Source organism: Pelodiscus sinensis, chromosome 7 (genome assembly GCF_052426305.1).
Source record: "Pelodiscus sinensis isolate ZL-2025 chromosome 7, ASM5242630v1, whole genome shotgun sequence".
Lineage (NCBI taxonomy): Eukaryota > Metazoa > Chordata > Testudines > Trionychidae > Pelodiscus > Pelodiscus sinensis.
Window position 1 is genome coordinate 8,930,728 of NC_143058.1, and position 14,265 is coordinate 8,944,992.

General features: G+C 42.1%; 1 protein-coding gene across 5 annotated transcripts in view; it reads left to right on the forward strand.

Moving 5' to 3' along the window:
* The first annotated feature begins 452 nt into the window (after nucleotides 1-452).
* GLI2 (GLI family zinc finger 2) overlaps nucleotides 453-14,265 on the forward strand; it is a 276,156-nt gene continuing 262,343 nt past the window's right edge. Inside the window, exon 1 of one of the 5 annotated variants that reach the window (XM_075933075.2) lies at nucleotides 453-564. The gene's annotated coding sequence lies outside the window, so the exon portion shown is untranslated. Of the gene's footprint in view, nucleotides 565-963; nucleotides 1,280-2,058; nucleotides 2,359-14,265 lie in introns of those variants that run through there. The other 4 variants (XM_075933077.2, XM_075933073.2, XM_075933074.2 and 1 more) reach the window with 4 other exon arrangements.

Below are 14,265 nucleotides of genomic sequence, written 5' to 3' on the forward strand. Positions count from 1 at the left end.
ATAATGTGTTTGCTGGCTATTGTATTTGAAACAAAAGCAATGAGCTGCATAACGCAGGGGGAAGGGGAGAACCCACACACAGCCTTCAAGAGCTTGGAGCATTTCTGAGATAACATTTGTGTTGCTGCAATATTTCCCCATGTATGGTAGACTTAAGTCCAGCTGTATTCCAATTTTGTTCCCACAGAAGATACCAGTGGGTGGTTTTTACAGCTCAATTAGGTGTCTCAGAGGTAGTGTAAACTTTAGGCTTGTTAACTGAGTTCCAAACACGCTAAGTTAAAAAAATAAAAGTTACTGGAAAGCCAGTGTCCACTTAGCCATCTGTCTAACTGCACCTACCCAGTGAATCCAAGTTACTTAGAAGTGACTTCAGACAATCCCAACCACATATTGCCAGCGAAATGAGGAGGGTTTTTTTGTTTTGTTTTGTTTTAGATTATTTCCATGTGGTTAAAGGAACCCGACCAATTAGCGAGAGAGAGAGAGAGACTTCCCTCTGGATTCAGTGTGCCAGCTAAGCTAACTGATTGCCCAGCGTGGCCATGGAGCTGCTGAAACCAGGTATGCCTGGCACTCCTGCCTACCGATTCACGAAGCCAGAGGGGCCAGGAAAGCAACCTGCCATAGGGAGGGACTCTGACAGGTTTCTTGCGGGGAATCCTGGCTCCGTTGCCTGCTCCACTGTGTATGTGAGACAGGCCCAGCCCAGCTGGAGCAGCAAATGGTTCAATTCACTGGGGGGGGGGGAAGGAGGAGGGAGGCGGATTAGAGTGAAAACAGATCCGGCGTTGGATTCCGACTAGGGAGATCATCTGATTCGAGTTAACAAACCCCAATTCAATTGAAACGAGGGGGAGAGAAAAGTTTTCCCTCCCCCTCCTCTGCCTAACTTTCCGCTTGTGCCGGGGCTCGAAAGACAAAAGCGCCTCTCTCCTCCCCCTGCCGCCCTCCCAAACTTGAGCGCGGGTGCGCGGCGGGGTCCTGCGCGGGGATGATGGATGGCAGGAGAGCAGCCCCGCGCCAGCCGCAGCGGAGGCGCTCGCCACTTTTTTAAACTCTTCTCCCCCCCCCTTCCATGCGGCTCCTCGGAGGAAGAAGAAGGGACGGGAGCGGCGGCGGCGGCGGGAGCAGCTTTTAAGGGAAAACGGCCCCCGAGGGCAGGACGCCGGGCAAGTCCCTCCCCCGCCCCCCCAAAGTGAGGATGGGGGGCTGACGGGGCGGCCCTGCTCCGGAGCGGCGGCGGGCACCGTGGGAACTCCCCGGGCGCGCTCCTTGGGTAACGTGGATTTTCTTTGGGATGCTTTTTCCCGCGGGGGGCTTGGGGTGGGAACGGGGAGGGGGACGTTTCCCGCGGGGTCCAGCCCGGGGGTGGGGGAGCCGCCGGTGTTAGGCGCTGCACTTTGCCAGCCGGGGGGCGGGTTGGGGGGCGGCGGGGTCCCCGGGCGCCGAGGCTGGGTTGGGGGGCGCGTTGCGCGGGGTGAATCTCCCCCCCCCCTTTGGCCGGACCCCTCATCTCCAGATCTGCCCTATCTCGACTGGGGGGGGGTCTTTTGCTGTCCCCCCCCGCCTCCCGCCTCCTGAGCTGCTGGGGGTGGAGGGGGTGCAGCCCGGTGCTTGCCTGGCCGTAGCGTGGCGCGCCTCTTGCTCTGGGGCGCCCCTCCCTGGTTTGGGGGGGCTGCTGGCAGGGCCCAGCCGTAGCCTCCGCCCGGTGGCTGCCCCTGGAGGCAGAGCGGAGCCAGGCGGGAGTGGCAGCCCCTTCCCGGCAACTTCTGCCCAAGCGGAGCGATCCGCGAGTTCCCGGCTGGATTTCACCCCCCCCCCTTCCCCCTTCCCCAGGAGCGATCTCTCAACACGTATGTTTGCTGAGGAATTCCAAAAATCCACCGCTGCAACTTGATCCCTGCGTGGCGGGCGGGGAGCGGCCGGGAGAACTGGGCGCCAAGCCTGGGAAGGGGCGAGAGAGCCCAGAGTCCCCCCTGGACTCAGTGGCTTTCAAACAATCGGGGGGGGGGGGCGTGGGATCGGTGGATCCAGCCGCCTTTTCTGCCCCAAGTCGATGCTGTCATTCCCGAGGAAACCCCCGCTTGGCCAGCCAGGGAGATTCGGCTGGTTTGCCTCATAAATAAATAAACACGAGGCAGGACTAGATAGAAACTTTCCCTCGCCCCGCGCCTGAGGTGTGTGTCCCGCCAGGGCACAGCGCCCGCCCCGCTAGAGGATTTTCCAGTGGTGCACATGCCGCTTGATCACACGCTTGGAAAGTGGGGTTAGTCCGAAAGTGGTGTGGCTAAGTTTCTCTCCCACACTCTTGTATGGAAGGCAGAGCGCTGTTCCATCCATCCCATGGAGAGTCTGGTACTGTATGGACACGACACACACATTCTAACATTGCAACTAGTACAAGTACTAAACTTCTGTTATCCCACTGTTTATGGGGGTGGGGGGAAGAGGAATAAATGTTTAGTGGTCCAAAGGAAAATACTAGCCCTGGGCTAGTAAGAGTGTAATTTTTAAAATGTGTGTATTTCTGTGCATATGTGTGAGTGTGTACATGTGTATCTATGTATATGAGTGTGTGTAGGCGCATATATGTAATCAGTTATACATAACTGACTACAGTCTTATCTCTGGAATTACTACCACCTCCTCTTTCTCTCTCTCTCTTTCTCTGTGTATACTGTGTGTATGACTAATCTGTTTAGATTTCTCTCTATTTTTTAGAATTAAGTGCATCCCCAACTTTTCAGATATTGAAATAAACAGTTTTTTTGGGCTATGATGATGTTTATATCTAGTTATGTCCGAACAGTTAAAGACAAAAGGGACAGTTGTAAAACTTTTTTCAATTGAGGCTCTGGGATGTATTAGAATTTGAAAGTAAACGTTTCACTAGCATGCTGCATAAAATAGCATTTAAACAAATATTGTATTGGCATGCACTGAGGAGCTAGTGCCAAGAAAGTAAAGTAAATAAACCGTGAAATCCAAAATATACAGATGTGGAATAGACTGATTTGTTATAAGACTTACCAATTTGATGTGTTTGTTTTAGCTACCTTACATTTAAAAAAAAGATATTTTTTAACGTTACTAAAGCTAATTTGTATAACTGCAACAGGGAATACCAAAGAATTCCGTCTACATTTACCTGGAAAAGGAAATCTTGATAAATTATCATTTATACTAACCAACTATTTGAAATGCATGGTAATTATTGTACATAGCATATGCCCTTGTTGAATTAGTTTGGCTCAGCTTTTCTGAGGTATGGATGTGGTAATTTGCATTTTGGCAGAACATTTTGACACCTGTCAAACTTTAATTTTACTAAGAAATGGCATATTGCATGTAATGAAAAATCTTGACAAGTTTTTAAAACATGAATTAAATGCAAAAGGGGCTTGTTTTTTTTTAGTGCATTAGATTTTTGAAACTTGGATCAAATGACCTAGCCAGAATACCAGAAAGTGCAAGATCAAGTAAAGTTGAACTATTAAATCTATAGTTCCCTGTCTATCCAGCCTCATCTTGTGTGTTTGTAAAAGAGCTAATCTTTAAAGAAAGGTGAGGGAAGATTCACTTGGTCTTGAATGTTGTTATTGCCTTAAGTATGTGACTTTGAAGTGCCCAGAAATGCAACTGCTGGTCTTCAAAGAAAAACAGATTTTGAAGATTGTTTCCAACTTGCTTTCAATGTCTTTTTTTCCCCTGTGTGTCAAAGGGGATGTGTACAGATAGACCAATATTGTTTGTATTAGCTCATTAATTGAAGGAAAAAAAGAGAATTGGGTTCAAATTTTGTCTAATAAACTGGAGCTGAAGTTACTTCAAATTATACTTGTATAAATAACATAACTTGATCCTGTCTCTCTAGTGCATAACTTAGATTTTCATAATGCCACCTTCCATTTAAAAAAAAGGATAGTGTTGTTTGTTTATATAAATGACACACTTTTGGCTGAGGTTTTAAACTTTTATGGTAAAAGACTGGTATTGTTTTGTTGTTGCCCTTATTTTAGTTATCTTAAGCCTATACCAGTTCTTTTCCTTACAGTGCCATACAAATGTCGCTCATACAGAAAGAATTACTATCTGATAGTTTTGGAATTAGATTTGGAATATGCTCAGTGATTTAAAGGTGATTAATTTTTTTCCCGGTCCTAATTTTTTATGTGGGTTTTAGAAAGACTGGTGTTTTTAAAACAGCTTTCCAACATTTGATTTATTGTTTTGGGACCTTGAAGCACATCAAAGTAACGCCACAATAATTTCAATTCCTAACTTTAAAATAAAAATCTAGTTGATTGCTTTCGTGTTTTGGTGGTGTACTGTAAGCCAGTTGTTTGTACTGCAATCTGAAAAATCCACAAATATGCTGTGCTTTTTGTACTCTTGAGAAGTGCTCTGTTCATAAGTTGAAGTTTCCAAGTGCAGATTAGTGCAGACAGTGGAATCAGTAAACAAAAAGTCACCAAAATCTATATTTATTTGTGCAGCAAACACCTATCCATTGCTTTACCACAAAGAGTCCACTTAAGAGTCTGGCTGAGGATTCTGAGCCAGTGAGTTTTTAAAAGAGGCTACTTGGGAACACTGGATGTGACTAGAGCATCAAACTAATTAGTTGCCACTCCAAACCATTGCTTGTAGGGCTTCACAGAAATGTGATATTTGCACTTCCCACTCACAGTTTAGACAGCCCATTCAATAGATAGCAGTTATGCTGGTAGAGAAGATTCCAAAGCACTGTCTGAAAACTGCACCATCTGCTTTCTGTATCTGTGTATTTTAAAGCATTGTACATTTGGACAACTTGTAGCAAACGTTGACCAGCCTTCAGTGTCTTTCAGCTACTTCTGCTACATGCCCAGTGCCAGCTAAAAAGAATTAGCAAGAGAGAAGCTGAGGCTCTAATAAGTCTGTTAGTCTCTAAGGTGCCACAGGACTCCTGATAGAAATGTAGCCGTGTTAGTATGGTGTAGCTGAAACAAAATACAGGACTATGTAGCACTTTAAACCATCTTGTTAAGTCTTTAAAGTGCTACATAGTCCTGTACAGGACTCCTGGTTGTTTTTTCAAGGAATATTCAGTAATTATGAGGGATATACAATACCCTCAATCAACATGAATGATTTCCAGTAGAAGGAAGAAGACACTGTTGTTGAGAAGCAGAAATACTCACATATGGTACATATGTAAAAGTGTGTGTAATATCAGACACATAGCATTAGATCAAGGACTCTTAGTATGTTCCTTTCCGAAATCCATTGAGCAATCCTATAGCCGATTATATGTAGAATGAGAAATTGGATACCTTGCCTATAGCTTGATGGAGGAGGGGAAAATTATTTAGGCTGCTATTTCTTTGTGCCCACTAATTTTGGGTGTTCCATTTGAAACACCTAGGACCTGATTTTCAGAAGTTCTATGCAGCAAGAGCTTCTGTAGGATTTCTGGTTGCTCAGCACCACTGAAAATAAGGACCCCAAGGTTCTCAAACTGGACAGTGGTATTTTTTTTTGAAAATAGGGGCCATAGTATTCAAAGCTGGCTGGTAATCAGCCAGATTCTTGTTGACACACATGGGCTTCAGATGACTAAATAAGCTGATGATAAAAATCTTTTTTTTTTTTTTTTAAAACTCTCGGCCTTTTTTGAGACTGCTATCTTTGGGTAGACTATACATATGCAGAAAGAATAAAATTAAAAGATTAGGTTCCAGAATGTATTGTTGTTTTATTTCTTCTACCTTCTTAAGTGTGTCTTCTCATTTGGAAGGAATTTAGCAGCTTTATCCTGACTCAGACTTTTCTTTCTGTATCTGCAGGAGAGAAAAACTTTCATTTTGTGAAATTGCAAGAGTAAGCTTTAAGCTATCTTTGACATTTTGGTTTAACTTGAATAGGTTAATTTTTTTTTAAAAGAAAACAACTTGGTGGGAAGTGTGTTTTAACTGTGAGTACCCGATTTCAACCATTAGCATAAGAAAAAAAGTTTTAGTGCATTTACTATTGTATTGAATGAAGAGTTCCAACAGTCAGGGAAAAGAAAGTGAAAGGCTGTAAAGAAATGATGGCCTATTCAGATTATTCAGCAGCCCAGAGCTCTGCTCATCTGCCTCTGAAATCTGTGATCGGGATATCACTTTTATCTTCCTGGGCCTTTCTCTTGCCTTTTTCACACGTTCACTTTTGTCAAGGTTTATTGATCACGTTTTCTTCTCTGCAAATCTGTGGAAAATTTAATGAACCAAAAACAACAGTGAAATGAAAGGAACTTTTTATTCATTAGCGCTCGATTGAATTTTTTTTCTTTAGCCTGTACCCCCTTGCCTCCCATGTGTGTGATTGTGTAACTCTACTTACAGTAAATACAGTTGAAATGGCTGTATTAGTAATTCTCTGTTCCAGGTAAAAGTTTAGTACATGTGATCTAGCAGTACGTCCAATTATGATCACCCTCTGTCTCTTTTTTGTTATTCAGAGCGGTAGCCCCCTTAGTCTGTAATTAGAAAAACTTAAAAATCAACAAATAGTCTTGGAGCACCTTAGAGACTAACAAAACATGTAGATGGTATCATGAGCTTTCTTGGACACAAGCCACTTCTTCAGATGAATGGAGTTATTAAAGGTCCAGTTTACATGTTAATGAATTTAAGGAGCCTGTTCCTGGGAGAGTCCATCTCTCCTGCTTCCTACCTGCTGGGAATTTCAGATTCTTGACTGTGTTGCGTGTATAGTTAAATATGATAAAGGATGTATTTTGGAAAGTATTTATTTTTGCTAGAAGGAAACATGTTTGGTCTGTGGTAATTAAACCAAAATTTAAATAATTGCAGATTACTTGTAGTTGTTTACAAGCTTGATTGTTTTGGTTCCATGATCTTTGTTCATTACACATCTGCTTTACTACCGCACTGTCTTGGCCTAGAGTGCTTTGTGATGCAAATGTTCTTGTTAACTTATAAATAGTTTCAGTATCTAGACCATCTCAGGTGATACAGCTAAAGCTCTTCTTTTCTCCCAGCTGCAATGAAAAAGCTCTAATTAAATGTGGCTTCCAGTGTGATTAAGTTTTGCTGACATTTTGCATGCAGCAATTTACTTTTGTGGAATCTGTTGAACTTTGGCTTTTTTCGATCCTGTCATGGGAGAAGAGGGGAGTCTTAACAAGCATTTTTTTTACATTCATTTTGTTTCTGCAGCTTGTATATGTAGGACAATAAATGAAAATGGAGGTGCACATGTGTTAGAGAGATGTCTTTGCTCTCCATTGATTTCCCAAAGACTGTCACTGGTTTTATTAGTCTGAAAGAAATATTAAAGCGCAAAACCTAAAGGGAGGAAAATTATAATGTTTTGCAGAATGATCCATAACACTTCAGTAGTATTACTGCAAGTTGTATTCTTTGGACCATTACCATAGTTCTGCATTAACGGACTGGTTAAGAGTTGGCGTAGGGCAAATGTCTCTAGATACACCATAATTGTATTATAAATTACGAGATATCCGTGATTGTACATGTGTGTCATATACTTCAATGATTGTACTCATTATAGGAATACACTCCTGTGGTTTAAACTTCCACCTGGTCTATTCATAGGGTTTTCTATCCTGCTGGGTGAATTCCATTGAGTAACACTAGGTTCCTACTTAGAAAAAATAAAAAAAACCCAATCCTTTCCTCCATGAAAGGTGGAATTTAAGGTTCCAAGATTGTTTTTTGCATGTAGTACAATGTGAACCAAGTAAAGCCTTTGCAGAGAAACATGCCTTTACCGTACTGCTGTGCAACTAACTAAAACCTGTATGAATTCAAAGGTCTATTCAGTTGGGAGCTGCAGTATATTACCCATTACTCCAATTCCTTTAATGTTGTCAGAATAATTTCCATTTCAAGAAAGCTATGAACAACTCAGCTGAACAAATAACTGGGAGGGGAGAGGGAGGCGGAGTAGAAGTTCCCAATATTAAGTTGTAACATTGTACCCTGGTACTTTGTCATCATCATAATTTTGAATACTCATTTGCTGAAAGTTAAATAAAATTTTAGTTCTTACCTCCAGTGTATAGAGCCAGCACGTTAAAATTATATTGTGAGTGAGTGATCTGAAAGTTGTCTAGAAATTCCAACTTTATTCGATATTAAATCTAATGATTTTAAGTACTTGGTGCAGTTATTACTATGAACTAAGAAACATTTTAAATACCCGGTCCTTTTTTTCTATTTCATGACAGGAAGTATCTTTAGCTAAAATTAGTTTATTTTCTCCCTTTATATTGATCTGTAGGGTCCTATTAGAGCCCCCTTTTACCAGCCTTTCTTAAAAGAAAGATCTGTTGATTACTGTGGTGTTAAAAGAGCATCCGTTCCAAAGACTAAGATAGGTTCTTTTCAGAGTGATCCTTAGCAATGCCTCTTTGTGTGGTGCACAATGCAATAAGTCAGACAGGACTTTTTGAGCCACAGCTATAAGGAACTGTAAGGGCCACTGAAGTACACTTGTGTTAAGTTGAATTGATTGAAATTTAATGGATGTTAGTGGCTATGAATGGTAATGATTTTCTAGTATCTTTATCATGCTTGACATTAATAACTGGAGAGTGTGTATGCGTGAAGGCAGTGTATTATTCATTTTTAAAGATGCTTTCTCCCACCCCTCTTTCCCATAATTTAGTTGCTTTAAAAAAATTGCAGGCCTCAGAGTGTGTGTACATCTTGTCAACATAATTTTGAGCCCATGGTTTTTTATTTTTTCCAATTCTGACATAAATCAGACTACAATATAAGGAGAATGGTGAATTTGTGTCACATAACATCGTGAATTAATGGTATGCAAATGGCAGCTTTACAGGTGCTGTGATTTACTTAATAATTGCACATTCTGATATTTAAGCACATTCATTATGTTCGAGGGGTTTTTTAAGTACATATTTTAAAATGTGAGATTTGTGTGCATTTGCTGCGTAAGCACAACTTGAGGGTTAAGAAAGAATCAACCAGCCTTTGCATTGGGCTCCTTTTCCTTCTAGATACTACTGCTGTGTCATTTCAAATAGTATAATCAAATATTTTTGCATATGAGGGAGGAAGGTACTGGGGAGGAAATGAGACTTGATAGGCTGAAGCAGTAGAAAACTGCAAAAACCAAGTCAATTTGGTTATACCCCCCCCCCCAAAAAAAGTCTGCACAATGTGTTTTACTATGCAAAGTAGTCTTTATGTCTTTCCTAAATCTGCACTGAAAACCATTCTGTGGGGCTGCAGTCTCTAACCAGACATTCAGAACAATCTGAAGAGTTGGTGAAAGCTATAGGCGTTCTGGGTCAAAGGTGAATGTGAATATGATCGCAGGGTTTTCAGTCTTTGATATCATTTTTTAAATGCTTCCCAAAGGCTAAGGACAAGGGAGAAGTCTGACATATAAATATATCTTGGATCTCTGAAGATAAGAATAGATTTTAACTTTATTTCTCCAAAAATTGAGGTCACTCTGGTCTGATGACAGACTGAAAGCCCATCAGTCAATTTTTTTTCAAATAAACAGACATGAGGAACTTCTGTTTGATACATTGTGTGCCTTCAGGGAGTGACAACATGTTTAGGTTTTGAAGTTTGTGGTCCAGGTGTCAAGGTTTAGAGAAAATGTCTGGTCTTATCTGCCCAGGTACTACAAATTCCATGGGCTTAACAATTTCAAAAGTAAGCTTCTTTGAGCAGTGTTCAACCATACTGCAATTATGTCTGTGGGTTCTGGAGTTTTTAGTCATATGCCTAGATCCTGGGAACTGATTCTCAGTCATTACTCCCAGGCAAGACCATAGGGCTATGTTTACACTGGCGGGTTGTTGCGCCAGAAGTATGCAAATGAGGCTAAGCATGGAATATCACCAAGCCTCATTTGCATACCTAATGAGCTGCCATTTTTGCGGAAGAGGCTCTTGCGCCAGAAGGAGCTGTCTACTCTGCCCCTTCTTGTGCAAGAAAAACCCTCTTGCGCAATGCTGCTAAGCTGGTTATTTTCAGGAACGGCATTGTGCAAGAGGGTTTTTCTTGCACAAGAAGGGGCAGTGTAGATGCTCCTTCTGGCGCAAGAGCCTCTTCTGCAAAAATGGCGGCTCATTAGATATGCAAATGAGACTCGGCGATATTTCACGCTTAGCCTCATTTGCATATCTCTGGCGCAATATCGCGCCAGTGTAGACATAGCCTAGGAGTATTACTAGACAGCAGGATTTCATCTGATGTGTAGTAGTCCGAAGGACTGCTTATGCAGTTGTGCGTCTTTTTTTTAATATATGGGAAAATTCACTCTGGTGCTCTTCTCAAAATAGGAGATAATTGATACATAGGCCTTTGAAAGGGCCTTTCACAGAGGGGTGAACTCTCCCATCTTCATGTGCTAATTTATCTTGTTTTGGGAAACACAGTTTTGCTATTTCCTAACTAGGGCTGTTCGGAGAAATTTGTCAGAACCATATTATTATGCTGAAATACATGGTTTCACTTCTATCAAAATGCTTGATGAATTCAGGATGAGGTTGACAGAATTTGATTTTGAAAGAAAATTGGTGGAAAAAGTCCTATAGAATTTTCAAAAAAGGAATGGAGAGATTTTTTATATATATATACATTCTAAAGTGAATTTTTTCATTTTGGATTTTTTTTTTACTTTCTCATTATAACAACAAAATGAAAAAGAGAAAATCAAAATGAAAAGTTTTGGTAGAAGAAAAATGCATGCCTCCTCATGGAGACTTTCCAAATTGTTTTGTTTCTGCTCAGAACTCCTCTTCTCCCCTCTGCTCTATTCCTGACTATTTATGTACTCTGAGCAGTATGCATTAACATTGCATTAAGCTGAGCATGTCAAGTGCTTCGCTGAATCAAGGCCATAATCATAGTTTGACTTCTATGTTTGGGGCTGGCAGCTCCTGCTAAGCCAATGGGGGTGTGTATGTGTGAGGAGGAAAATTCTGTATCTGCCCAACCCTTGTGATGGGCGGATGTCTCCCAGCCCTCAAAACTATGCTTATGGCTATAATGAATATGAGTCTTTAATTTTCTTTGTGTGAGCAAGGATGTTGTTTTTTTTTAATAAGAAAAAAAGAAGGGAGAATAGAGAGACCTTTTGCACGCATCTTGGTTCTATTCTCTCAAGGACGTCTTTAGGCCCTGCTTTCTTCCTTGGAATATATTCTGATTGTGTTTGCTATCCAAAGAAAACAATCTTGACACTCCAAGAGCTGTGACCATGCCAGGTGAGTTTTAGAATAAGCAGTGACATCATTCCGATAAATTCAGTGCCTCTGATAGTGGGACCAGAATTTTTACTTGGGGGACTAGTGGACATTTTGTGGTGGTAGGGGGATGGAGAGTGCTGATTCCTGGAGGATTTGGCAGGTTGTAGGAGGGCACGTTAGCAGTCAGAAGGGACTTAACGCAGTTGTGATAAAATAGGGGCATGCCCTGAAGATTGTTACCTGTGTCTCAATATGTCATCATATGATACATGAAGAAGCCACAGAAGGGTGGATGGCTTTTCCAACAGGCATCAGCTTTCTTCTGGTCTCTCCTTGGACATGTGTGCTTAGGATGTAAGTATCTAGAGCATATGAAATCGGCATTGCATGCACAGTGTGATCATCCCATGCTCCAAAAATCACTTTAAGGGAGGGAGAATTGCCAGGGGACAGGATAAAATGGATCTAATGGCCAAAGCCCATTTGGCTTCCTCTTTTCCTTGTTCTCGTAGGGTAGTCTAGACTACAGGCTTTAGTCGACAGAAGTTTTGTCGACAGATACTGTCGACAAAGAGCGTCTAGACTACATCCAGTTCTGTTGACAAAGCAAGCCGCTCGTTATTCCTCGTAGAATGAGGTTTACAGCCGTCAACAAAACTGCTGAGTTCTTTCAACGTTATGTCGACAGAGCTCAGCGGCAGTGTAGACGCAGGTATAGTTTTGTCAACAAAACCCGGTAGTCTGGACACACCCGCAGATACTCCCTTCCTGACTGATTGGACCAGCCAGTGTCTCAGAGGCCTGCCCTCCATCTGTTGTAGGCAGGCTAACCTTTAGTTCTATGTGGTTCACTATGGGCATGCCTACGCAGCTGGGCTAAACTTGAAATAAGCTACGCAACTTGAGCTACATCAATGGCATAGCTTTAAGACGAAATAGCTTACTTAGACTTTAAAGGGCATGTCTACACAGCACTTATTTCGAAATAGATCCCTCTTCCCCCACTCCTGATACAATGAAGTTTACAGAAGTTGGCATAAGGAGTCCATTATTTTGAAATAAGGGGCTTGTTGTATAGACATACACTATGCTATTTTGGAATATCTGATGTTATTCCGAAATAACACTGTGTAGCTGTAATGGCAACCTGGGGGATTTGAACGTGGGATCTCTGAAGGTTAGTATAGGAGCCTCTACAGCTTGAGCTATAAAGCCAGCTGGCTTGCAGCCTTGGTTGTAGAGGTCTCTTGATCTTATCTGTTGCTGTGGTCTAAGTGCCACTGCATAGGACAGTGAACCACACTAGCTACGTCTACACTGGCAGCTTCTTGCGCAAGAACTCTTTTGCGGAAGAGTTCTTGTGCAACAACTCTTCCAGAAGAGACCGTCTACACTGGCATGTGCCTTTGCGCAAGAGATGTGCTTTTGCGCAAGAGCATCCATGCCAGTGTAGACACTCTCTTGCGCAAGAAAGCTCTGATGGCCATTTTAACCATAGGGCTTTCTTGCATAAGAAATTCATGTTGCCTGTCTACTCTGGCCTTTTGCACAAGAACAGTTGCTCAAGAGGGCTTATTCCTGAGCGGGAGCATCAGAGTTCTGGCGCAAGAAGCCCTGATTTCATACATTAGAACGTCAGTTTACTTGCGCAAGAACACATGGCCAGTGTAGACAGACAGCAAGTTTTTGCGCAAGAGCAGCTGCTTTTGTGCAAGATCGCGCCAGTGTAGACACAGCTTAGGTGTGTGGGTTACATAGACATGCCCTATGTGTGAATCTTTTTGAACGAGACTTAAGAATCATGGCCCTGCATGCATGTGAAGGGCCAAGATGCTTTTTCGTGAAAGCGGTTTATTCTAGTTGTAGTAGTCATTCTCCCCCCGCTCCATGTTGTATGTAATTGGCTGCCATCTAGCAATTTAGTGGCCCTGTAATGAATACAGGGCTTTTTGTTTTCTCTTGGTATGTGTTAGCTGCTAAGATGCAGGCTGTTTCCTATTAGCCAAAGAGCATACCTTCTGGGTGTACTAAATCACCCATCCCTCAGAAGAGTTGTGTAACTTACTGTGTAGGCTGGACAGCTAAACCCACTGGTGCAGAGGTTCAAACAAAGTGCAGTGCTGCAGGTGCTGTTTTATAGGCTGACTGCTTTAAAATGTCACACCTTTCCATCTCCACTATTTCACCATCTAATATGAGCTAATGGAATTTAGGCATCATATGTTCCTCCCTCCTTCCCTGGAGGCTGCACAATTCTAAGCACCCTTGAGCATGAGTTTTAAGGTCACCAGTGGCATTTTTAGGTCACAAAACTGCAGAATGCCCCGTCTTGGAGGCAGGTAATGCAATGACTAATTAGTTCTTCTATCACTGCGGTGGTTATCTTATCTTTTTCTCTCCACTGGGTTCAGCTCCGAAGTAGGGTGAAACCCGGTAGGGGAAACTGTTGGAGACGTCTCTGATTTGATAACTACGGAGTTTTCAGAGGAGAAATACTTTGCACTTACTTTGAGAGCCACAGGTGAAATGACCTGTGTCAATCATAATATGTTCTCATAGTTAAAAATAACACTTACAGCAGTATCCTTATAAAACAGCTATAATAATAGTTCAAAACATTTTGGCATAGAATGGGAATAGTGTGGGTTAGGTTGGGCTATTAATGGCAAATTCTTAAAATAAGGACTCTTTGGCGTTCGTATATACGTCTGTGTAAAGGTATACTGCAATTAAACTGTCCCTTTGAATCTTCAGAGTTAGATACTCTGGGTAATGTAGATCTCCGTGTGTATCAAAGCTATATTAACCTATTTTAGTTTTCACTTTTCTCAGGTGTTGCTGGCATCTGGTCATCAAATCAGCATGCCTTGGAGAGACCAGCCCTCCGTGTTGGTACTTGCAGAGCACTGTATCCAAATGCTCTTCTGTAATTGTCTTATTAAGTAAGGAATTAAGCCCTGCACTTTGACTGTTTTGGTACCAGTGGCCTTTGGCATGGCTCCCATTCTCCTCCTTCT